At 40.4% G+C, this 24679-nt stretch overlaps 1 pseudogene; it reads right to left on the reverse strand.

Annotated features, from left to right (window-relative positions):
- LOC140888701 (fructose-bisphosphate aldolase 2, chloroplastic-like) overlaps positions 1-24679 on the reverse strand; it is a 48856-nt pseudogene that overhangs the window by 18669 nt on the left and 5508 nt on the right.

Consider the following 24679-nt stretch of genomic DNA (forward strand, 5'->3'; position numbering starts at 1 on the left):
TTTTAAGAGACATAGATTACCTTATGTATCATTAGATATGGATTTAATTGTATCTACTCCGTTGGAGCAAGAGATAGTAACTAAGCGTCTAGTGATGGGTTGCCTTCTGGAGTTTGAGGGTAATGTGTTAATAGCTAATTTGATGATGTTAGCGATGGCAGATTTTGACTGTATTTTGGGAATAGATATGCTGATTTTGTATCATGCTACTGTGGATTGTTATCAGCGTATGGTACAGTTTCATCCGGATGAGGGTGATAGCTGGTATTTTTATGGTGAGGGTGCGCGACCTCCGATGCCACTTGTTTTGGCTCTGAAGGCATGTCATGTCTTGGAGTCAGGTGGGGAGGGCTACCTCATTTATGCAGTTGATATGTCCACGAGTAGTACGGGTATTGATCAGTTACCGGTTGTCAGCGAGTTTCCTGACGTATTCCCTGATGAGATTCCTGGTTTTCCTCCAGTTCGAGAGGTTGAATTTGGTATTGATCTAGTACCAGGAACTACGCCTATATCCCGAGTACCTTATCTTCTAGCACCTTCAGAAATGAGGGAATTGAAACAGCAGTTACAGGATCTGCTTGATAAGGGATATATTCGTCCGAGTGTTTCTCCGTGGGGAGCACCTGTTTTTTTTGTCAAGAAAAAGGATGGATCGATGCGATTGTGTATTGATTACAGGCAGTTGAATCGTGTCACCATCAAGAATAAGTATCCTTTGCCGCGGATTGATGATCTGTTCGATCAACTACAGGGTACTTCTGTTTATTCTAAGATAGATCTGAGATCTGGATACCATCAGATGCGGGTACGAGACTCAGATATATCTACGACTGCTTTCAGGACCAGATACGGGCATTATGAATTTCTGGTAATGCCATTCGGTTTGACGAATGCACCGGCAATCTTTATGAATCTGATGAATCAGATATTTTGAGAATATCTGGATAGATTTTTCATCGTCTTCATTGATGATATTCTTGTCTATTCTCATAACAAGGATGAGCATGCACAACATCTAAGGATTATTTTACAGACGTTACGAGATAAGCAGCTGTATGCGAAATTGAGCAAGTGTGAATTCTGGCTTGATCGGGTAGTGTTTCTTGGTCATGTGATTTCTAGTGAAGGACTATCTGTTGATCCAAGTAAGATAGAGGCAGTGCTAAACTGGTCTCGACCGATGACGGTTGCTGAGATTCGTAGTTTCTTGGGTCTAGCGGGATATTACCGTCGGTTCATCGAGAATTTTTCACAGTTGGAAAGGCCTTTGACACAGCTTACACGGAAAGATGTTGCCTTCATATGGTCCTCGGATTGTGAGGAGTCATTTCACGAGCTGCGTAGACGTCTTACTATTGCACCTGTGCTAGCTCTACCTTCTGGATCAGGAGGTTATGTTGTCTATACTGATGCCTCTGGTCAGGGGTTAGGATGTGTTTTGACACAGCATGAACATGTTATTGCCTATGCTTCTCGACAGTTGAAGACGCATGAGAGTAATTATCCAGTGCATGATCTCGAGTTAGCCGCCATTGTATTTGCGCTCAAGATTTGGAGGCATTATCTTTATGGCGAGAAATTTGAGATATTCACGGATCATAAGAGTTTGAAGTATTTATTCACTCAGGCGGAGTTAAATATGCGACAGAGACGCTGGATGGATCTTCTGAAGGATTATGATTGTGAAATCAAATATCATCCAGGTTCTGTTAATCTTACTGATGATGCCTTGAGTCGGCAGGTGAGACTTTCTGCACTTCAGACTAGTGAAGTATCTCATATGATTCAAGAGTGCTGTTCATTGAGTTTTACGCTCAAGCACAAGAAAGGGAGGAATGGGATTCGTTTGTATACTATTCTATCTGAGCCAGCATTGTATTCTCGGATCAGAGATGCTCAAATATCTAATGTTAAGACTCAACGTTTGGCACGTCTGGCCAATGGAGTTAATACATCTGGATTCCATTTTCAGGCAGATGGTTTATTGTGCCTATCTAATCGAGTGGTTGTACCTAATGATGCGGAGCTCAGGAACGATATTCTTTCTCAAGCTCACAGGAGTCGATTATCAGTTCATCCTGGAAGCATGAAAATGTATAAGGACTTGCGAACTAGATTCTGGTGGAAAGGGATGAAGAGGAGTGTGTATCAATTTGTTTCGAGATGTTTGGTTTGTCAACAGGTCAAGGCTGAACATCGACGACCAGGTGGATTACTGCAGAATCTTGAGATTCCCAAATGGAAGTGGGAGCACGTAACTATGGATTTTGTCACCCACTTACCTATGACATCACGTCAGTGTGATGCTATCTGGGTCGTTGTTGACCGTTTGACGAAATCAGCACACTTTATTCCTTATAACCGGGAGTATTCTTATGATCGCATGACACGTTTATACATCCAGGAGATAGTGCGATTACATGGGATTCCAGTGAGCATAGTCAGTGATAGAGACCCACGATTTACCTCACGTTTTTGGGGTAGTTTTCAGGAGGCATTGGGTACCACTCTGAGTTTGAGCACTGCATATCATCCGGAGACTGACGGGCAGTAAGAGCGTACGATTCGTACGCTGGAGGATATGCTACGTTCTTCTGTCATAGATTTTGGCTTATCTTGGCAGGATCAGTTACCTTTGATCGAATTTTCCTATAATAACAGTTATCATCGTAGTATTGATATGGCACCTTTCGAGGCATTGTACGGTTGACGGTGTCGTACTCCGTTATTCTGGGATGAAGTCGGGGAACGACAAGTCGAGGGTCCTGAATTGGTGCAGCAGATTGTAGGCAAGGTAGATTTGATCAAGCATAGGATTAAAGTTGTTCAAGATAGACAAGCCAGTTATGCTAATATTCGCCGCAGGCCACTTCAGTTTGAGCCTGGTGAATATGTGTTTCTCCGAGTATCACCTTTCAGGAAGGTGATAAGATTCGGTGTGAAAGGCAAGTTGTCTCCTCGTTTTATTGGGTCTTTCCAGATACTGGAGAAGATCGGAGATGTTGCATATCGTTTGGCTTTACCGCCAAATCTTTCCAGTATACATAATATGTTTCATGTGTCGTTACTTCGACAGTATATAGCTGATGAATCTCATGTGATTCAGTCTACTGATATTCAGCTAGAGCCAGATCTGTCTTTTTTTGAACGACCAATCCGTATCCTAGACAGGAAGGAGAAAGTTCTTCGGAACAAGACTATACCACTTGTGATGGTACAGTGGCAGCGCCGAGGCGTTGAAGAAGCAACTTGGGAAACTAAAAGTCGTATGCAAGCGGAATATCCTGAGTTGTTTGCTTTGTATTTTTGATTTACCATGTAAGATGTAATTACAGTTGTTGTAATAAAACATGGTTTGATGTTTCCTATTGTTATCTTAATTTGTCTTTAGATGTTATTTCGCGGACAAAATATCTAAAGGTGGGGAGAATGTAGTAACCCAGAACTCATTTTAAGATAATAATATGTTAAACATGATTAAGGATTGGTAATTAATCAATTTCGGAGTGTTATTGGACTTCGGAAGAGAATTTGGGTTTTTGAATTTGGGCCGGATCGGAAGCTCCGATCCCAGCCACTTCGGAAGCTCATCGGAAGCACCGAGATCGGAAGCTCCGATCCTGGAACGGAAGTTCCGATCTCCGGCTGCCAGCTTTGCCCAATGACTCAGCCGCGAGTTTTGACAAGTGTTGAACATAGAGCAGATCGGAAGCTCCGATCGTCGGATCGGAAGTTCCGATCCTGGCGTGTCTTGCATGCACGCAATGAGCTGGATCGGAAGCTCCGATCCCGAAATCGGAAGTTCCGATCCTAGCCAGGAAGCTGTGGTTATAGTCATCCGGGACTAGCGACTTCAAAGGGCTAACTACAGACGAAGGTATGGTCCGGGAATCTATTTAAGTTTTGGGAGTACTTATTAGCTTAGTTAAGGCTTATAGAATTTATGTAGTGATACGGTGAACTTTTGAATATAGGCTTGGAACCTAGGATCCTACTTTACTTAAACTAGCCTAGAGGTACGTACACATTGACCGAGATTGCCAGCGAGTATACATGTTTATATGTTGCATTTATTTGGCATTATTATATGGCATGATGTATGCTTTACCGTTTTTTATACTCATATGTCATGTGCATATACACGTTGAGCCTATACCTTGTTATACCTAACTATAGAGCCGCTCAGCTCTATACTCGATAGTCTGTCACTGAGAGTACTGCGACGGCGGGGGCATTTATGTCTGTCTACTCTGGTGTACTAGACGAGTGTGGTTGCACCCAGAGTTTGATCCGTGCGGTGGCAGCACTCATGTGGCGCCAGTACTGAGCATGATTTTTGGATGACCCGTTACCAGTCATCATGTTGCATGCATCATATATTTACGTGTACTCATGTTTATGTACTGGGCGTTAGCGCTCACGTCCTAGTTGTTATCTTGGACACCCTATTCCATGGGGCAGGTTGCAGGATGGACGGAGCTGGTAGTTCAAGGCAGGACTAGGGAGCAGGAGCCTTGAGGATTTTATTATACAGCAGGATTCGATATAGCTGTATAATGTTTACTGTTTAAGTTTTCGATTTGGTTGTATCACTACAGTATTAAGCCTGGATTATTTACTAAGCTGATATGTAAATTATGAATTATGTTTCCGCACGTTTTTACTCTGTTAAGTATTTTGCTGTATTAAGTTTAATGCATGCTATTAGTTGCCAGTTAGTAGGTGATTCCATGCAGGGTCACTACATGATCCTTCCAACCAGAAATGTATGTGTTGGAATAAGGATCATTTTTCCGCTGTGGTGGTCCAGAAAATCCTCCAGTAGCATTGACCTGCTCAACCGAATCTTCTTGAAGTATGGGACACATATCAGTAGCATGTCCCACTGCAGCACAAATTCCACATGCCTTTGCAGTCTCTCAATTCCCTACAGCCATCTGACGCACAAGAGATGTAAATTCAATTAATTGTTGCTCAAGGGAAGAGACATTTACCTCGTTGTTCTTCTTTTGTACATGCTCATTCCTGATGGTGCCAAATTTTTGAGAATTGGCAGCCATATTCTCTATCAGATTCCTCGTTTGTACAGGAGTTTTATCCACAAAAACTCCTCCACTGGCTGCGTCTAGCATACTCCTGTCATGAGGTAACAAACCTTCATAGCAAAATTGTATTAATTGATTTTCACTTATCTGGTGTTGCGGACAGCTAGCACAAAGCTTCTTGAACCGCTCCCAGTATTCATGCAGTGATTCCCCGGAGTATTGTTTGATTCCATAGATTTCTTTTCGGATTTTCGCAGCTCTAGAGGATGGAAAGTATTTCTCCAGGAAAGTTCTTTTCATCTCTGTCCAAGTTGTGATAGACCCAGAGGGCAAGTAGTATAGTCAATCCTTAGCAGCACTCTTCAAAGAAAAAGGAAAAGCTCTCAGCTGAATCTGCTCCTCTGTCACTCCATGGGGTTTCATACTCGTGCAGACCACGTGAAATTCCATCAAGTGTTTATTTGGATCCTCACCTGCAAGACCATGAAAGGAAGGTAGTAAGTGAATTAATCCAGACTTAAGCTCAAAAGTTGCATTATTTTCTAATGTAGGAAAAGTAATGCATAAAGGTTGTTGATTGGGGTCAGGAGTGCCAATTTGTCTTAGACTCAGGTTAGCATTGGCAGCCATCTCTTCTTCTGGAAAAGCAGCTCGAGCAGCGGCTTCTTGTTGTTGCCTTCGGAGTTCTCTCCTTCGCCTATGCAAAGTTCTTTCAATCTCCGGATCGTAGAGAAAGTCTTCTTCAGAAAAATCACCTGAAAGCATGAACTAGAGAGAACTAGAAACAAAGAAAAGAGAAGAGAGTGAGATTAAACAAAATAAAACAAAAAAGAAAGAAAAAGAACACAAAAAATTAACACCGTTCCCCGGCAACGGCGCCAAAATTTGGTAGCGCTTGATCGTGTCACACCCAAATTACCCGACTCAATCAGATAATCACTAAAAAATGTAGTAGTGTGAGTAGGGATCGTTCCTACGAGGAAAGGTAAATTTAATGCGTTCTAAATAAATAAAAAGGGGTTTTGAAGTTTGGACTAACTACTAAAAAATTTAAGCAATTAATTATTCAAATTATCACTATCATGCAAGATTGAAAATTAAACTGGAGAAATCAATAAGAGACGAGACTTGGTATCAGTCGACTACACCCTTGATATTCATTCATTCAATCATCGATTCCCTGAAAATAATTAATCCGATTAAATATTTGTCATTGAAAATCGAATTCCTGTTTCACCTTAATTTTAGTTAATTAGAAAACAGCATTCTAGATTAACCCTTACCATTAAATTAACTCAGATAACAGCAATCTAGATTTAAATCCACGGTAGCATTCAAACTAGTAAAACTGACAAACCTAGACAACACAAACACCAGCGGTTGTATTTAGCCTAGTCAATAATTGATCCTACAATTTAATAAATTCAACAGTAGAAAATATCAAACGTAGTTGCTTCGCAAATTAGATTATTCAAACAATTACGGATTTGAATTCTAATTTAGCTATAGCTTGCAAAACAAAATCCTAAGATGGCCAATCCTAAAAATCTCGCATACAAACATGAAATAAACCAGATCAAATATTGATACTTAACAAGGATTAAACATTACAAATCGAATCTTATGAATAAAATATATCAAGGTTTCATCTCCCTCAACCAAGTATTAAAACTTAGCCACAACGATTCATGAAAATTCCAGAATAATTCAAAGAAAAGAAGAAAACTTGAGAGAAAATTGAAGAACAAAACCTAGCCTCCAAGAGAATTTTTCCACAATCTGATAATAATCTCCCTAAAACGGAATTAAAAGCTTAATAAAGCGTAGAGTCTAAAATAACAAAGTTTCTAAAAATATAAAATTCTTCCCGGATAGCGATGCCCGCTCGATCGGCAATATCTTGCGGATCGAGCGAGCCAAAAATCCCTAACCTACTGCCTTCAAAACACATGCGCCGCTCGATCGGTAACATATTGCGGATCGAGCGGCTGAAAAATCCCAAAGTTACTGTTTTCATCAAAAAGGCGCCCGCTCGATCGGTAAAGAACTGCGGATCGAGCGGCTGAAAAAATCTTCAGAAATTCCAGCACTTCCATGCCTCCAAAGTTCCGTCATAGTCCGCCAAAATATGCGACCTAACCACAAAAAAGAGAAACCAATCATGCAAACACGGAAAATGCAATACGAACAAAATGCAACAATAAAACATGTAAACAAACGCAAAATGACAACAAAATGACACTAACAAATGCAATAAAAACATAACTATCAAACTCCCTCACACTTAACCCTTACTCGCCCTCGAGTAAGTCATGCAAAACAAAATGAAAGAAAACAAACACATAAGTAAGGAGAATTATGCAATAATATAGCCTCAGAGAATACCACTTATATTTAAAACAAGTTCATAGCTACTCTCAATCATCAATGATATACCTTCATTCGAATGCGAACGTGTGTGTGTGTCATGTTACCCCAGCTACATGCAATTTCAAAAGACAAAGTTTCAAGACTGTTCGCCGACCTATAACAATTCAGTGTAAGCCTCACCATCAAGAACTCTCCTCCCAACAATCTTTCAACACAACACAACTGCCTTGAGAATAATTACGCACCGTCGGATTGTTCACCCGACATTTTTTTAAAAAAAATCCCAATAATTACCCGCAAACTTAGCTATAACTAGATAGGATTCGTATTTCAATCCCCTCGTCTATAGCCCGGATGGAACTACAATCCCATTAGGTCCGCAAACTTAGCTATGAAATAGAGAATAGAATTTCATTCACATCTCACGCCCGGATGGAATTGTTATATTATTTTGTCAAAAGAATAACCATATGTAATCCGCATACTTAGCCACAAACAAGATGAATAGGATTTCAAACATCTCGCTCGCAACCCGGATGGAGTTAATTGGTTTTCAAAAAATTTGTTTCTCTTTTTCATAAAACAAAAAATTTTAAGGTGCGCCCAAGAAACTGTATGCCATATAAAATAAAATCAAGATTCAAGCACTATCAAATTCCACAAACACCTATTATCATGCAATGGTCCAACAGTCATCCACAAAATCTAATACATCACTACACTTCACTGGTTAAACATGTGTGCTTAAAAATATTCAACAATCAACCTACGGTTTTTCATATCCCATCAAGAGTAAATTTTTTCAAAAAAAATCATAATTTTTCAACTATCTCATCATAGGCAGATAACTCATCCTCAACTTATGCATTTTGACAACATAAACCACAACAACAACAATACGATGCATAACACAAGAAACATGCAATACAAACAAAGGAAACAAAATGCATAAAAAAATGCATACCATGCAACCCCCCACACTGAACCTAAGCATTGTCCTCTATGCATTACAAGACAAAATATGAACAAACAACTAAACAGAATGAGATGCAAAAAATGAAAACGGAACTCCCCTGGTTTAAAGGTCGGCGGCGTCTTCCTCTTCAGCCTCCGGAGGAAGGACAGGAGCGGCATACTAGAACGGGAAAGGCGGCGGATATGGCAGAGCAGCCGGAATGGAATTTGGATCAAGACCAAAGTGCAATGTGAGATTTCGCAATAAAGCATCCATAGCTTGCGAATTATGAGCCGCCACCGTATTATATGCATCCTGATGATGGGCGTAGGTAGTGAGCTTACGGATGGCATCGGCTTGAGAGCGACGAGGAGGTGGAGGTGGCCTTGGCAGGGCTGGCGGTTGTTGAAAGTGGTCGTCCCTCATAAAATGCTTAACACGATACACCCTCTTGGCTTCGATAAAAGCGGCGTCGAGTGGTCGCTTAGGCTGCAACCACTCTTCATCATTACGAATGACAACTTCGGTGCGTATGCATAGAAAAGAGATGATCATGGGAAAGTAGAGGCCCACTGCGACATTATGGATCGACCGGTGGATCTCGCTATGAAGGACGCACCCCACATTAATTGTCCATCCCATATCAAGCGCGTATAGGAGAAGAGCGTGCTCAAGATTGACCTCGCTAGAATGTAAAATCGGCATCAGAAGCCGAGTCACAAAAGCATACCAAGAGGCAGGAAGCACACGTAGGAAATGCTCCTTGAAGTTCACGACGAAAACTGGGTCAACCCATGTAGCTCCAGGGTAAGCCAGTTGTTCAAGCAACTCATCCAAATTCGGGCCGGCTTGCAGGCTTTGATAGAGAGAATCGTCCACTCCGGTATTTCATACAAAGCATTCAACTCATGGGGCAAAAAAGAAATCAGTTTCCCCCTAACAACCGCCTTGCTATCCGTCCTTTCTGCTGCATTCGCATAAAATTCACGAACAATCGGTACTACAGCTGGAGGAGGTGGCTCGCAGAATTTTGTCCAACCCCGCTCGTGAATAGTCCCAACAATATCAGGATAGCCTAATTCTAACTCAAAGCCGCGTTCAGGAATGGGGGAACGATTTACCTTGGCGGTGATGTAACAATCACGAGCGGCGTCATTGACAAAGAGCCCGGTGAAGTCGGTATAAGATCGAGCGGCGGCTCCAATTCCACTGGCAGATGAAAAGGTTTTCCAAAAATTAGACAATATGGAGACATTCCAATCGGTGTCTTGAATGCGGTCCTATACGCCCACAAGGCATCATCCAAACGCAAGTTCCAATCCTTTCTAGTAGGATTCACGGTCTTTTCAAGGATAGATTTGATCTCTCTGTTCGAAACCTCAGCTTGACCGTTGGATTGTGGATGATATGCAGTGGAGATCCTGTGCGTCACATGGTACTTTTTAAGCAAACTCGCCACAATTCGGTTGCAGAAGTGTGTACCTCTATCACTGATGAGGGCTCTTGGAATTCCAAACCTAGAAAAAAGGTTATGCTTGATAAACTCTGCAACAACTTGAGAATCGTCAGTATGGGTGGCCTTTTCTTCCACCCATTTCGAGACATAGTCCACAGCAAGTAATATATAGATAAACCCATATGAACTTGGAAAAGGTCCCATGAAGTCGATGCCCCAAACATCAAAGATCTCACAAACTAGAATAGGTTGTTGGGGCATCTCCTTTCGTTGGGAGATGTTACCTGTCTTTTGGCATTGAGCGCACGACTTACAGAACAGGTATGCGTCTCGAAATAAGGAAGGCCAGAAAAATCCGCTGTACAACACCTTTCTTGATGTCCTTTTCGCTCCGAAGTGGCCACCGCATGCATAAGAATGACAAAATGTGAGGATAGGGATTACCTCGCTCGCGGGTACACATCGTCGTATGACTTGATCAGCGCAGTGTTTCCACAAGTATGGATCATCCCACACATAATATTTCGCATCGCTCCTCACCTTGTCCTTTTTCGCCCTTGAAAATTCAAAGGAAAACCCATTAGTAACTAAATAATTCACAATGTTTGCGTACCAGGGTAATTCGGCGCTTGCTGAAAATAATTGCTCATCAGGAAATTCTTCTCGCAAATTCAGCTCCTCATCAACATGAACTAGGCGACTCAAGTGGTCAGCGACTTGATTCTCGGTCCCTCTTTTGTCTTTGATTTCTACATCAAATTTGCTCATAAGTAGTATCCATCGGATCAGCCTTGGCTTTGCCTCCTTCTTCGCCATCAGAAAACGAAGAGCTGCATGATCAGAGTAAACAATAACCTTAGTACTAAGTAAATAAGAGCGAAATTTTTCTAATGCAAAGACCACAGCTAAAAGCTCCTTTTCAATGGTGGAGTAGTTTCGTTGGGCATCGTTCAGGATACGCGAAGCGTAGTATATAGCATGCGATGCTTTCCCAACTTTTTGTCCTAAAACAGCGCCAACTGCATAGTCACTGGCATCACACATGATCTCGAATGGCTTGCTCCAATCCAGTGGCTGGATTATCGGTGCAGATGTCAAGGAATCTTTGAGTTGATCAAAATATGTTTTGCATGGTGCATCAAACTCAAACGGAATATCTTTTTGCAACAGCTTGCACATGGGGGATGCTATCTTGGCGAAGTCCTGAATGTATCTCCTGTAGAAACCTGCATGGCCAAGAAAAGAATGCACTTCCCGCACACATGTGGGATAAGGGAGAGACTGAATGATATCGATTTTAGCCTTATCTACCTCTATTCCCTTAGATGAAACGACATGACCCAATAAAACACCTTGCCTAACCATAAAATGCCATTTTTCAGAATTTAAAACCAAGTTGGTTTCGACACACCTTTTAAGGACAAGTGCAAGGTTAGACACACAATATTCGAATGAATCACCATAGATAGTAAAATTATCCATGAAAACTTCTAAGATATGCTCGATGAAGTCCGAAAAAATAATAACCATACACCGTTGGAAAGTGGCCGGTGCATTGCAAAGTCCAAAGGGCATATGTCGATACGCAAAGGTGCCAAACGGGCATGTGAATGTCGTCTTTTCTTGATCCTCTGGCGCAATAGAAATCTGAAAATAACCAGAATACCCATCAAGAAAACAATAATAAGGGTGGCATGCTAGACGTTCAATCATTTGATCAATAAATGGCAAAGGAAAGTGATCCTTTCGGGTTCCCGCATTTAACTTCCTATAATCTATACAAACCCTCCACCCGTTTTGAATGCGGGTGGGAACCAATTCATCATCCTTGTTTTTCACCACGGTTATCCCGGTTTTCTTGGGTACTACTTGTACTGGGCTGACCCACTGACTGTCAGAAATTGGGTAGATGACTCCAACTTCAAGTTGTTTCAAAATTTCAGCCTTGACCGCCTCCATCATCGGTGGATTCAACTTCCTCTACGGTTGACGTGAGGGGTTTGCTCCATCCTCCATCAAAATTCGGTGCATGCATGTGGACGGGCTAATTCCCTTGATGTCTGCTATAGTCCATCCAATAGCAGTCTTGTGCTCTTGTAGTACCTTGACTAGTTGTTCTTCTTGGTCGGCTTCCAAACTATTGGAGATTATGACTGGTAATATTTCTCCTTCACCAAGGAAAACATACTTAAGATGGTTTGGAAGTGTCTTTAGTTCAACCACTGGTGCCTGCAAAATAGATGTAAGACGCCTAGTGTTATAGATTGGTAAAGATATGTAAGAGACATTACTTGACTGAGGTAGCTCAGGCGAACTATTCAGAATTTCCTCAATCTCCTTCACTTCCTCGCTGAATCCAAATCCATCATTCTGCTGAATGGGTGCAATAATAGCCACCTCTAGATCATCTTTTCCTGCATGCTCACAATAATCTTGTGCCAAGTAATCCACAATATCAACAGAAAACACACAATCATCACTATCAGGAAATTTCATAGCATCATAAATATTAAATTTCACAACCTCGCCATCAAATTCCATAGTAAGTGTGCCACTGTGAACATCAATTTTAGTCACGGACGTTTTCAAGAATGGTCTGCCTTATAAAATAGGACTATTATGATCACCGTTTTCCATGTCTAGCACATAAAAATCTGCAGGAAACACTAATTCATTTACTTTCACTAACACATCCTCCACTACTCCCCTAGGGTATGCATTAGACCTATCCGCTAACTGAATAACAATTCCAGTTTTGTTCAATGGACTAAGTTTCAAGGATGCATAGATAGAATATGGCATAGCATTGATTGATGCTCCTAGATCCAGCATGGCCTTCTCAAGTTTAACATTCCCTATAGTGCATGGGATAGAAAACATACCTGGATCCTTGCATTTTGCGGGAAATTTTTGTTGGATCACAGCAGATACATTCTCACCAAGTTCCACTTTTTGACAACCCTTCAGTGTCTGCTTCCTCTTTGCTGTGCACAATTCCTTCAAAAACTTTGCGTATCGAGTACCTGCTTAATGACATCTAACAACGAAATATTCACCTCACATCTACGAAAAGTTTCATAAAGATACTTTATCCCTTTATCTTTTCTAGATTCCTTAAGTGCTAATGGAAAAGGGGCAACAGACTTATATTCAGAAAGGGGAGGAAACTTACCTCTTGGCGCTTTTTCCATAGATGCTTCTCCATCAATCGCCTTCGGTTCTTCTTGTGGCTTCTCCTTGGTTGAAGCCTCCACTTCTTTTTCTTTGATCTTCAACTCCTTTCCATTCCTTAAAGTAATTGCACTTGCATTTTCTCTTGGGTTCGGAATTGTCTGAGATGGTAAAGCATTGGAGTGCTGTGCTTACAGCTTATTGATGGCGGTGGCGAGCTGTCCCATTTGGGTATTCAAGTTTTAAATACTTGTTCTGGTTTCCTGTTGAAAAGCTACAGTGTTAGTAGCAAGATCTTTAACGATATTTTCAAGAAACTCACCCGGATTTGGAATTTGAGGACGCTGCTGCTGTTGAGGATACGGCGGCCTATAAGTTTGATTGTGCGGTGGTGCTTGAGTCCCCGATTGATTTGCTTGAGGGTTTTCATATCTCAGATTCGGATGATCCTTTCAACCAGGAATGTATGTGTTGGAATAAGGATCATATTTCCGCTGTGGTGGTCCAGGAAATCCTCTAGTAGCATTGACCTGTTCAACCGAATCTTCTTGAAGTGTGGGACACATATCAGTAGCGTGTCCCACTGCAGCACAAATTCCACATGCCTTTGCAGTCTGTCCATTTCCTACAGCCATCTGACGCACAAGAGACATCAATTCAATTAATTGTTGCTCAAGGGAAGAGACATTTACCTCGTTGTTCTTCTTTTGTACATGCTCATTCCTGATGGTGCCAAATTGTTGAGAATTGGCAGCCATATTCTCTATCAGATTCCTCGCTTGTACCGGAGTTTTATCCACAAAAACTCCTCCACTGGCTGCGTCTAGCATACTCCTGTCATGAGGTAACAAACCTTCATAGCAAAATTGTATTAATTGATTTTTACTTATCTAGTGTTGCGGACAGCTAGCACAAAGCTTCTTGAACCGCTCCCAGTATTCATGCAGTGATTCCCCGGAGTATTGTTTGATTTCATAGATTTCTTTCCGGATGTTTGCAGCTCTAGAGGCTGGAAAGTATTTCTCCAGGAAAGTTCTTTTCATCTCTGTCCAAGTTGTGATAGACCCAGAGGGCAAGTAGTATAGTCAATCCTTAGCAGTACTCTTCAAAGAGAAAGAAAAAGCTCTCAGCTGAATCTGCTCCTCTGTTACTCCATGGGGTTTCATACTCGTGCAGACCACGTGAAATTCCATCAAGTTTTTTATTAGGATCCTCACTTGCAAGACCATGAAAGGAAGGTAGTAAGTGAATTAATCCAGACTTAAGGTTGCATTATTTTCTAATATAGGAAAAGTAATGCATAAAGGTTGTTGATTGGGGTCAGGAGTGCCCAATTGTCTTAGACTCGGGTTAGCATTGGCAGCCATATCTTCTTCTGGAAAAGCAGCTCGAGCAGCGGCTTCTTGTTGTTGCCTTCGGAGTTCTCTCCTTCGCCTATGCAAAGTTTTTTCAATCTCCGGATCGTAGAGAAAGTCTTCTTCAGCAAAATCACCTGAAAGCATGAACTAGAGAGAACTAGAAACAAAGAAAAGAGAAGAGAGTAAGATTAAACAAAATATAACAAAAAAGAAAGAAAAAGAACACAAAAAATTAACACCGTTCCCCGGCAATGGCGCCAAAATTTGGTAGCGCTTGATCGTGTCACGCCCAAATTACCCGACTCAATCAGATAATCACTAAAAAATGTAGTAGTGTGAGTAGGGATCGTTCCCACGAGAAAAGGTAAATTTAATGCGTTCTAAATAAATAAAAAGGGGTTTTGAAGTTTGGACTAACTACTAAGAAATTTAAGCAATTAAATATTCAAATTATCACTATCATGCAAGATTGAAAATTAAACTGGAGAAATCAATAAGAGACGAGACTTGATATCAGTCGACTACACCCTTGATATTCATTCATTCAATCATCGATTCCCTAAAAATAATTAATCCTATTAAATATTCGTCATTGAAAATCGAATTCCTGTTTCACCTTAATTTTAGTTAATTAGAAAACAACATTCTAGATTAACCCTTACCAATAAATTAACCCAGATAACAACAATCTAGATTTAAATCCACGGTAGCATTCAAACTAGTAAAACTGACGAACCTAGACAACACAAACACCAGCGTTTGTATTTAGCCTAGTCAATAATTGATCCTACAATTTAATAAATTCAACAGCAGAAAATATCAAACGTAGTTGCTTCGCAAATTAGATTATTCAAACAATTACGGATTTGAATTCTAATTTAGCTATAGCTTGCAAAACAAAATCCTAAGATGGCCAATCCTAAAAATCTCGCATACAAACATGAAATAAACCAAATCAAATATTGATACTTAACAAGGATTAAACATTACAAATCGAATCTTATGAATAAAATATATCAAGGTTTCGTCTCCCTCAACCAAGTATTAAAACTTAGCCACAACGATTCATGAAAATTCAAGAATAATTCAAAGAAAAGAAGAAAACTTGAGAGAAAATTGAAGAACAAAACCTAGCCTCCAAGAGAATTTTTCCACAATCTGATAATAATCTCCCTAAAATGGAATTAAAATCTTAATAAAGCCTAGAGTCTAAAATAACAAAGTTTCCAAAAATATAAAATTCTTCCCGGATAGCGATGCCCGCTCGATCGGCAACATCTTGCGGATCGAGCGAGCCAAAAATCCCTAACCTACTACCTTCAAAACACATGCGCCGCTCGATCGGTAACATATTGCAGATCGAGCGGCTGGAAAAATCCCAAAGTTACTGTTTTCATCAAAAAGGCGCCCGCTCGATCGGTAAAGAACTGCGGATCGAGCGGCTGAAAAAATCTTCAGAAATTCCAGCACTTTCATGCCTCCAAAGTTCCGTCCTAGTCCGCCAAAATATGCGACCTAACCACAAAAACGAGAAACCAATCATGCAAACACGGAAAATGCAATACGAACAAAATGCAACAATAAAACATGTAAACAAATGCAAAACGACAACAAAATGACACTAACAAATTCAATAAAAACATAACTATCAGTGAGATCAAATATTATCCAGGAAAATCCAATGCAGCTGCAGATGCCTTAAGTAGAAAGGTATGTTCATTATCCTTATCTACGATAAGAGTATCTCAATTGGTGGAAGATTGTTGTATTTCTGGATTAGTATTTGAAACAGATATACAGCCTATTCGTGTTTATGCTATAAAAGCTGAGCCAGAACTGCTAATGAGAATCAAAGAAGCACAGAAAGAGGATCCGAATATTCAGAATTCGATTGCTATGGTCAGATCTGGACATCAATCTGAATATCAGGTCAGTGTTGATGCTGTGTTATATGTGAATAACAGACTTGTTGTTCCAGATGTTTTAGATTTGAAACAGCAGATCTTGAAAGAGGCTCACAGCAATAGATTCAGCATTCATCCTGGTGGCAGAAAAATGTATAATGATTTGAAAATGCAGTATTGGTGGAAACAGATGAAGTCAGATGTGACTGAATTTGTATCCAGATGTTTGAATTGCCAACAGGTAAAAGCTGAACGGAAGAAGCCAGGTGGTCTATTGCAGAGTCTATCAGTTCCAGAATGGAAATGGGATCACATTTCCATGGATTTTGTCACACAGTTACCACGTTCATCCAGAGGGTGCGATGCTATTTGGGTGATTATTGATCGTTTGACGAAATCAGCATGTTTCATTCCGTACAGAATGACGTACAGACATGATCAGATGGCAGAAATCTACGTCAAAGAAGTGGTAAGATTACATGGTGTGCCTAAATCTATTGTTTCAGATCGAGACCCTAGATTTACATCACACTTTTGGCATAGCTTGCAACAAGCTCTTGGTACTCAATTGCATCTGAGTACAGCTTATCATCCTCAAATAGACGGACAGTTAGAGCGGACTATCCAGACACTTGAGGATATGTTGAGAGCTGTAGTACTAGATTTTGGTACTAGTTGGCAAGATTCATTACCACTTGCAGAATTTTCTTATAATAACAGCTATCAGACTAGCATTGAGATGGCTCCTTTTGAAGCACTGTACGGAAAGAAATGTAGATCACCGTTGTATTGGGATGATATCTCAGATGTACCAGATGTTGGACCAGATATGATCAGAGCAATGACTGAAAAGGTAAAGCTTATACATAAAAGAATGAAAACAGCTCAGGACAGACAAGCAAAGTATGTGAATATCAGACGACGACCTTTATCTTTTGATCAGGGAGACAGAGTTTTCTTGAATATTTCTTCATTTAGAGGTACAGTTCGATTTGGCAAGAGAGGAAAATTATCTCCACGTTTTATCGATCCTTATGAGATTATCGAGAAGATAGGCGATCTTGCTTATCGACTCGCTCTTATCTTTGTCTGGTATTCATGACGTATTCCATGTCTCTATGTTGCGGAAGTATCAGCCTGATTCTTTCCATATTCTTCAGCCTGATGAAGCTGAACTTGACGAGACTCTCAGTTCTTTTGAGCAGCCTATTCAGATTCTTGATCGCAAAGAAAAATAGCTCAGAAACAAGACAATTCAGCTAGTCAAATTTCAGTGGAGTCGACATGGCACAGAATAAGCGACTTGGGAGACTGAGTCAGATATGAGACAGAGATTTCCAGAGTTGTTCCATTGATGTGAGTTCTTATTCTGCTTTCTGTTATTTCATTATGTTATGCGTATACAGATTGTCTATACAGCTTGCTTATGATTTCGAGGACGAACTCATGCCTTAGTGGGGGAGAAATGTAAGGCCCGGGATTATTTAATTTTAATCCGAGAATATTTAATTTGGGAATATTTAGAGTTTAGAATTAAATTCTAATATTCTTAAATGAATAAGGATTGAAATTGAATTAAATCTCTTTTTCGGGGACTGAATTGCAAGTAGTCAAAAGTTCAGGGACTAAATAGCAAAATAGCTTATATATATATATATCTATTTTGACCCTTATTCCATCATCTTACACGAAACAAAGGCAGAGAACACGGCTGAAGGGTTCCAAAACGCCATTTTTAGATTTTTCAACCACAAAAGCTTCGATAATATGTGATCCGGCCGTCAGAAATTCGAGATAAATATATATCTGCGATCACCGCTCAGAGAGCTAAGTTTTGGTACAAGTTTCATTCACTTTTCTCAGATTTTATTTTTATGTTGAAGATGGAAATTCATGATTTTTAGATATATGCATATATGAGCTGTACCGATTATGTATTCGCAAACAGTTCGGAAAAAGACTGTCGATTGGATTTCTTATGATTTTAGGAAGCAAAGTTGAAACCCTGTCAATTCTGATTTTGTGTTGGATGTGTATATACATGTTGATATGATGAATATTATGATGAGAATAGCTTGGTATATTGATTGTGATATTAATTCGGTTGCCGGTTTTTAGCCGTTACGCCGCCGGTTTCAGAATTTGTACAAGTTTAACCTTGCTTACCTAGCTATGTTGAAATGGATTTGGAAGTTGATGTTTATGATTCCAAACACTTCATTACAGCTTTGTTATTGACGTATTCGAATTCGAGAATCCGGAATTGAATCGGCGAAGAAGTCAAGAAGGTTTGAAGCCTTTTGCAATTGAAGTTTGAGTTGAAAGTTGAGCAGCCTTTTGATATGAATTCTCATTGATTTAATTGCATATTTGAAGTACTTTCAGACTTGACATCGAAAGGTATAAATGACAGCTAATCCAGATGGGATAGAACGCTCGAAATAGCTATTGTTTCGAGTATTCCCTTGTTAATCACATACTTGTTTGAGTTTGTATTCTATGTGATTTAGATGAATTTGATGCTTTGTGTGCTTATGTGCTTATATGTTCAAGATAGTTTATAGTCTTTAATGCATACAGATTATGTTGCATTCATCTTGAACTCCAGCCTGACAAGCACAGAGGGTTGAAAAGCCTAGAGTGCATATGATGTTTGGAGGGCTGTAGTTGAGTGGCACGGAATGTAGACTTACTTCCAGAGCCAGAAGACTCACTATAGTTGCACCAAAGTCAGAGGAAATAAATTATTTGACTTCACCTCGATTGGGTGAGTTGGTGTTCGTTGAAGATTTTATTTTCTGGGGATCCCAAGAACCAATATCCTATTGATATCAGATTGATAGCTTCTTTTGACATATGCATTGCATTCACTTTTATTATCTTGCGCTTTATGTTGTTTATACTGGAATTTATTCTCACCAGAGTTATCCGGCTATTGCTTTGTTTTTTATGTGTGCATGGCAATAGGTGGGGCAGAAGCTGGTCAGAAGCGACAAGAATAGCTCGAGAGAGAGATTAGCATGTGGTGATTTCGGGTATAAGTAGTAGAGTTGATGTCAACCTTTGTATCTTGAACTTGAGTTTGTCTAGTACTTGGAACTTTTGAACATATAGATATGTATGTTGGTCAAGAACAAGAGGATGTAAGATCTTGTGGGTTGTATATCAAGTTCCATGTTTTGTTGCTTGATTAGCTCATGGTTATGCATGATTTTGTTTAGATTTTGAAGCATGAATCATGTTTGAAATGTTAGATGGTGTTTGAGATTCAAAACAGGGGCAAAACCTTTATTTTTCAGCTGTTTAGGAGTGGTACCCGAGGCCTAGGCGCGCCCGCTCAGCCAGGAGGCGCGCCCGCGCCTAACCAAGGCACTTTGAGTGCCTTGGCCCGAGCCTTAGGCGCGCCCGCGCGTCAGGTTTTAAAAAAAAATAAAAAATTTGTTGATCTTTTTGCGACGTGTTTTTGCGTCGCCAAATGTAAGATTTTGCGTCGCCAATTGTCCGGTATTGCAGATTAACTATTTTTTAGTTATTAATCGCCCTATAAGATTTGATTAGCACCCGAGGTCCCCACACCAACACACCCCTCTCACGCCCACGAATAAAATGACTGAAGCGTGGAGATATGTGAGACCTCGGTTCTAAACATCTAATTAAGGAGTAAACAATAATTAAGCATACAGGATCCAAGAACTAAAAGCAAAGCCAAAACAAAAAAAAATTTTTTTTTTTTTAAAGGGGCCGCGCTCGGGCGGCCATAAACTGCCGCTCGAGCGCGCCCTACTCCTTGGCGCTACTGGAATACACGGAAAGGGGTGCGCTCGGGCTGCTAAAAAATGCAGCTCGGGCGCCCTCCTACAGCAGAAACAGAACAGCAGAAAAATGCATAGCAACTCAAGCTAAAAGCTAATCCAATGCATCAACTCGAAAGCATGCATTACAAACACAAAACCTCCAATCAATACATGAAGTGCTAGTGTTTAACAACTACTCCAAAGTAGGACATACAACGATAATAACACGGCAAAGCTTGCATGACAATACAACATAATAATGAAGTTCGTTATCTAAACATGTTCCAAAATCACTAGGTAGACATGTTAACTTGACTTCTAAACCGAGTCTCACTACTAGCTCTCCCTCTTGAAGCTAACCATGCCTCTTCTAACTTGATCATGCCCCACCTGTTGCCAAGTACACATACAAAACAAAGCAACAGCCAGATAACCGGTGAGAACGACATTCCAAGTAAAAGCAACAATAAACATGCTTTTAATGTAACAACGAATTCAATAACAACGTAATGAAATGCATGTCTTTAAACCGGGATATCAAATCTGATAACGAGGGATTGCTGTTGTGCTTTTGGGATCCCGAGGGTGAGATTACGTAATGACACACCGAATCACCCAATCGAGGTGGTGCCACGTATCCCACTCCTCTAGACTTTGAGCAACTATAATGAGTATGCTAGCACTAGGTGAAACGACTACGACCTAGGCCACTCAATCATAGTTCCCAAACGTCTAAAAAAAAAAGGCGGTTCTGCCCGCTGAAAACAAGATTGGCTCAAGATGAATGCATAACAGAAACATAAAACATAGCCATATACAAACGCTCAATCAAAACAACAAAACACAAGTTCCTCATGCTAGAACGAGTGTAGATGCAAGTATGTGATTTCAAAAGGGAAAACTCGAGAACCACAGTCCCGAGTATGCTATCCCGCTACGATGACTGCTTTTACCTTTCAATGCAGTAGCTCCCAAGTCTGGATACGCTACAAAGGGATTGTATCAAAGTCTAACCAATCTATACAACAACAAGGTAATGGTTCAAGGTAAACTCTTTATACCGTTCTTCGTTCAAATCTTTGAAACGATCAAACAGCTGTTAACTCAGGGCTTGAAAACTCCAAACGAATCTGTTCAGATACAAGAGATGATTGATCAATAACCACGATCAACTTACAAGCCAAGTTCATAACTCAAAAACGGTTCGAAATCTCCAAAACTCAAACCGACGGCATAACGGCTATAACTGAACAAACCAGCAACGCAGACAGCAGTTCAATACCGATAACAACTCAATTCAATGCTAATACAACAACAACAAGACAAAACCAACAAATCTCAAAACCATGATTTTCGAAAATGGCTTCCAAAAATCATAACAATTCCGAACGTCGCTCTATTTCAAAACCGACAGATAATAAACGATCAGAACTCTGTCAAGAACAACATACTCGAATCTAGAACGATTCTAACAACATCCAAAAACTAGAATGTATCGGATCGAAGAAGAACTTACGATATAACAGAGCTCTCACTGCAGTGATCGATAATCTGCCTTCAGAAATAAATTCAAACGGCCGGATCGAGCTCGGACTGAAATCTAGGAGCTTGGAGAAAGCTTGGGGCGTTTCAATGGAGTCTCTCGGTTGTGAGGAGGAGGAGGAATGCTTTCAAAAGTCAATACAAGTGTAGATAATATATTAAATCCCCTATTTGCATTTTAGTCCCTGAAATTTCCAAAATTTGCAAAAAGGACCCTGATCAAAATCAAGTCGGCTCGTGAACTCTGCAATCTCCGATTAACTCAAATAAACTCATTTAAGATAAAAACGGGGCGTTACAAGATATTAACGGGTGGCCAACTATGGGACGGGTGAGGCCAATTATGGGTCGTCCAACACATAACGGTAGAACCCGAGCTCTGATACCATGTTAGAAATATTGACTTGGACCTAACTCACCTCAAAAGCTAGCTCAAGAGGTGAGGGTTGCCCTCGTCTATATTAAGGGCTCCCAGGTTATTTAGCCAACCGATGTGAGACACAAACTAAGACACCAACAAGACCCCACGCTGCCTCTTTGACTGCAAGTGCTAATGGACCATTGGGTATGCTCACCACTGTACGCCTGCAAGAACATAGTTAAACGATACAAAACTAAGTCCGTGTTTGGGAGAGTTTTTAAAAAATGAGTCTATTTTCGTTACGAATATTTGCGGACAGGCATTGATACATGTTACATATATACCACTTGGCAAAATGCGCACCCTGTTGGTAGTAAGCAGCGGAGCGAGAAGCCAATCCGTCGAGACCTTGGCACCAAGACTCGTTGTTTGAGCCAGCCAAGGGAACAAGACCCTGTGATCAATTAACACCGATCGAACATATATATGACTTATTAGGTGATTTCATATATATATGTGCACGAATTATCATGAGGAAAATAAAGGGAGCTTAATTAGTACTTTGTCAACTTTGCTTCCAGGAACGATTCCCTGTTCAACAAGCAAGTCAACTATCATCTTTCCATCGACAGTGGATTGATAGAGGGTTTCCTCAAAGAGGATGGCGTCCGAGATGTACTGGCCCATCCCCGAGCCGAGACGAGCAGGGTCCTGTAGGATTGGCGGTTGACCTCCGTGTTTTCGAGCCCGATGGAGTCCAAACGCTTCCCGTAGGTGGCGTTTGACTCGTCCATGAACAAAATGCCACGCCCCGGCGATGCAACAGTTTTCTGTATTCCCCATTAACAAAGAAATTAACAAAACACCTCTAAATAATCTTGATCATCAAATATATATATATATATATATATATATATATATAAGTCAGTCATATATATATAAGAGAACCAAAAGGACCTCAGTGGACAGGGAATGGGATGTGTTTGTTTATATGTCCCGTTCGAAATTTCACAAGCTAACATTTCCACCACACAATTCACTTTTTAAACACAAGCCTCTCGCCCATCGGCTTAAATCCAACCACAATTTGTATACATAACTGAAATTTATACACACACACACATCGCACTGGATGGTCGTGTCAAATTTCAAATGATCAAAATCTATAACAAACCGAAGGGGTACTTAAGAAAGCCAGAGGAAAATGAAACCGCGGATCAATTCTTCCATTCCAAACTTCTTGGCATTCGAGTGCACGGTGTTATCGATTATGACGGAGCTATCATGACGATAATAATTGCGGAATAAAATAATCAATAAGAACACCAAGAATTTACGCGGTTCACCCAATATAGGCTACGTCCACGGAGCTGCTGCAAATATTTATAACCGAGAAAAAATTATAAGTATATACAAAACACTATATCTCTCACACTTTCCCAACCCCTGAGTATTATCGAGAAAATATTTCTCTAACTACACAGGAGAACACTCAAGAAAACCCAAGAAACTCTATCTTTTCTTTTCTTTCTTTTTCTTTGCTCTCTGCATTGTGGGATGATTATACTGAAGGAAATGAGCTCTATTTATAGAGATCTTTTTCGCATTTCGTGTGAATTAAATGCATTTAATTCAATCTCCCATCCTCCACCTACCATCATCCCATCAGTCTGTCACCTAACAATTCTTCCACTTGAAGACTTGATTTCTATCATGGCTTCACACAGTCAAAGCAGTAGCTCATTCCTCCTCTCTTATGCTTGTAGTTCAACTGAAGTCGAGCATAACTTCAGTTTGTCAATCGTCACCGCCTTTGTGAACATATCAGCCGGATTTTTGCTTCTAGGAATCTTCTCAAGCATCAAGATTCCATCTTCCAAAATTGATCTGATAAAATGGTACCGAACCTGTATATGCTTCGTCCTAGCATGATAAACAGGATTCTTTGCCAAATGAATAACACTCTGACTGTCACAGTGTAATGTGATATCATCAAGCTTCTGACCCAATTCCTCAAGGAATGATCTCAACCATATCATCTCCTTGCTAGCTTCTGTCACTGCAACATACTCAGCTTCAGTAGTCGAAAGTGCAACAATCTTTTGTAACTTGGACACCCAACTTACTGCCGTACCACCCAATATGAACACATATCTAGTAGTACTCTTCATGCCGTCTAGGTCACCACCCATGTCGGCATCTACAAAATCTTGTAAGCCTGAATCTGACTTTCTGAAGCACATAGATGAACTGATAGTACCTTTCAAATATCTGAGAATCCACTTCACTGCTTCCCAGTGTTGTTTTTCAGGATTGCTCATAAACCTGCTCACAACTCTCACTGCATGTGCTATGTCTGGTCTGGTGCACACCATTGCATACATGAGGCTTTCGACAGCAGAGGCATAAGGAACCTTATTCATATAAGCATGCTCCTGCTCCGTCGATGGTGATTGGGCTTTGGTTAGTTTGAAATGACTAGCCAAAGGAGTACTCACCGGTTTAGCTTCATCCATGTTGAATCTTCTAAGAACCTTTTTCACGTACTCTGCCTGAGATAACTTCAAAACTCCGTTCACCCTATCTCTCAAGATCCTCATACCAATAATTTGTTTTGCAGCTCCCAAATCCTTCATATCAAATTCTTTTGATAACTCTCTCTTGAGCTTATCAATCTCTTCCAGACACGCTCCTGCTATTAACATGTCATCCACATATAG

The sequence above is a fragment of the Henckelia pumila genome, chromosome 3, assembly GCF_033568475.1.
Source record: "Henckelia pumila isolate YLH828 chromosome 3, ASM3356847v2, whole genome shotgun sequence".
NCBI classification, from domain to species: domain Eukaryota; kingdom Viridiplantae; phylum Streptophyta; class Magnoliopsida; order Lamiales; family Gesneriaceae; genus Henckelia; species Henckelia pumila.